Source organism: Schistocerca serialis, unplaced genomic scaffold (genome assembly GCF_023864345.2).
Source record: "Schistocerca serialis cubense isolate TAMUIC-IGC-003099 unplaced genomic scaffold, iqSchSeri2.2 HiC_scaffold_278, whole genome shotgun sequence".
Lineage (NCBI taxonomy): Eukaryota > Metazoa > Arthropoda > Insecta > Orthoptera > Acrididae > Schistocerca > Schistocerca serialis.
In genome coordinates, this window is record NW_026047847.1 from 7,501 (window position 1) to 10,000 (window position 2,500).

General features: G+C 61.4%; 1 pseudogene; it reads left to right on the forward strand.

Moving 5' to 3' along the window:
* LOC126444583 (large subunit ribosomal RNA) overlaps positions 1–2,500 on the forward strand; it is a 7,967-nt pseudogene that overhangs the window by 1,342 nt on the left and 4,125 nt on the right.

Consider the following 2,500-nt stretch of genomic DNA (forward strand, 5'->3'; position numbering starts at 1 on the left):
GGCCTTGGGGCCGAAACGACCTCAACCTATTCTCAAACTTTAAATGGGTGAGATCTCCGGCTTGCTTGATATGCTGAAGCCGCGAGCAAACGACTCGGATCGGAGTGCCAAGTGGGCCACTTTTGGTAAGCAGAACTGGCGCTGTGGGATGAACCAAACGCCGAGTTAAGGCGCCCGAATCGACGCTCATGGGAAACCATGAAAGGCGTTGGTTGCTTAAGACAGCAGGACGGTGGCCATGGAAGTCGGAATCCGCTAAGGAGTGTGTAACAACTCACCTGCCGAAGCAACTAGCCCTGAAAATGGATGGCGCTGAAGCGTCGTGCCTATACTCGGCCGTCAGTCTGGCAGTCATGGCCGGTCCTTGCGGCCGGCCGCGAAGCCCTGACGAGTAGGAGGGTCGCGGCGGTGGGCGCAGAAGGGTCTGGGCGTGAGCCTGCCTGGAGCCGCCGTCGGTGCAGATCTTGGTGGTAGTAGCAAATACTCCAGCGAGGCCCTGGAGGGCTGACGCGGAGAAGGGTTTCGTGTGAACAGCCGTTGCACACGAGTCAGTCGATCCTAAGCCCTAGGAGAAATCCGATGTTGATGGGGGCCGTCATAGCATGATGCGCTTTGTGCTGGCCCCCGTTGGGCGAAAGGGAATCCGGTTCCTATTCCGGAACCCGGCAGCGGAACCGATACAAGTCGGGCCCCTCTTTTAGAGATGCTCGTCGGGGTAACCCAAAAGGACCCGGAGACGCCGTCGGGAGATCGGGGAAGAGTTTTCTTTTCTGCATGAGCGTTCGAGTTCCCTGGAATCCTCTAGCAGGGAGATAGGGTTTGGAACGCGAAGAGCACCGCAGTTGCGGCGGTGTCCCGATCTTCCCCTCGGACCTTGAAAATCCGGGAGAGGGCCACGTGGAGGTGTCGCGCCGGTTCGTACCCATATCCGCAGCAGGTCTCCAAGGTGAAGAGCCTCTAGTCGATAGAATAATGTAGGTAAGGGAAGTCGGCAAATTGGATCCGTAACTTCGGGATAAGGATTGGCTCTGAGGATCGGGGCGTGTCGGGCTTGGTCGGGAAGTGGGTCAGCGCTAACGTGCCGGGCCTGGGCGAGGTGAGTGCCGTAGGGGTGCCGGTAAGTGCGGGCGTTTAGCGCGGGCGTGGTCTGCTCTCGCCGTTGGTCGGCCTCGTGCTGGCCGGCGGTGCAGGATGCGCGCGCCTGCGCGGCGTTCGCGCCCCGGTGCTTCAACCTGCGTGCAGGATCCGAGCTCGGTCCCGTGCCTTGGCCTCCCACGGATCTTCCTTGCTGCGAGGCCGCGTCCGCCTTAGCGTGCTCCTCCGGGGGCGCGCGGGTGCGCGGATTCTCTTCGGCCGCCATTCAACGATCAACTCAGAACTGGCACGGACTGGGGGAATCCGACTGTCTAATTAAAACAAAGCATTGCGATGGCCCTAGCGGGTGTTGACGCAATGTGATTTCTGCCCAGTGCTCTGAATGTCAACGTGAAGAAATTCAAGCAAGCGCGGGTAAACGGCGGGAGTAACTATGACTCTCTTAAGGTGGCCAAGTGGCGGCGGTGTGGCTGCATCCGGACTTGGCTTTTCGAAGTGCGGTCTTGATGTAGTCGTGCTGCTGCTGCGAGGTGCCTTCCTTGGGTTATGGTTACAGGGAGAGTGATGCGCAATACATGGGCCTAGCCCTCTTAGCCTCTCCTCTCCTGCGGTCTTCTCCCCTTCTCGTGGGCCCGCGGATTTTCGCAGAGTGGAAGACCGCACCAGGGGCTTGGGGGGGTTACCAGCCCCCCCTCGCACTATCCCTTTTTTAGTTGGGGGCAGTATTCAGAGAAAAAGTGGTGGCCCTTCCGCTGAAGGTGCCACCCCAACTCCCCCAGCACCTAGCCGGCCAACCGGCCGTGCCGAAAATCTTGTAACTTTTGCAGCTGTATACGCCTGTAGTGAGTGCCACCGCAGCTTTACCACCAAGAACGGTCTCGGGGTCCATCGCCGCCGCCAACACCTTGCGGCCGCCAACGCGGAGATCGTCACGGAGAGGCATCGCGCGAGGTGGACGGAGGAAGAAGTCCTGTCGCTCGCCAAGGCGGAGGCCGAACTGTTCCTCGAGAGGGACGCCCGGTTCTTCTTTGTAAATCAAGAGCTCATCAGGATGTTCCCCGACCGAACGCTTGAGGCAATCAAGTGCCGACGGCGGCAAGCTGCCCACAAGCAGCTTGTCCGCCAATTCATGGAGGCGCTTGAGATCGGTCGGGGGGAAGAGCCGGCGTCCCGCCGGGGAGCAGCGAGCCCGCTGCCAGACGCGGGCGAGGCCGCTGCGCCGCCCGTCGACGCAGCCGAGGACTTCGCGGCCGACACCACCGGGCCGCCGCCGGAGGGGCCGACTGACGCCGCCATCTGGGAGCATCTGGCGGGGCTACCCGCTTCCGCCCAGTGTTTCTCTGCCCTGGATCGTGTCATAGGTCTGGGGCGGGGCACGCCGCCCGATGTCATCCTGGGCATGCTC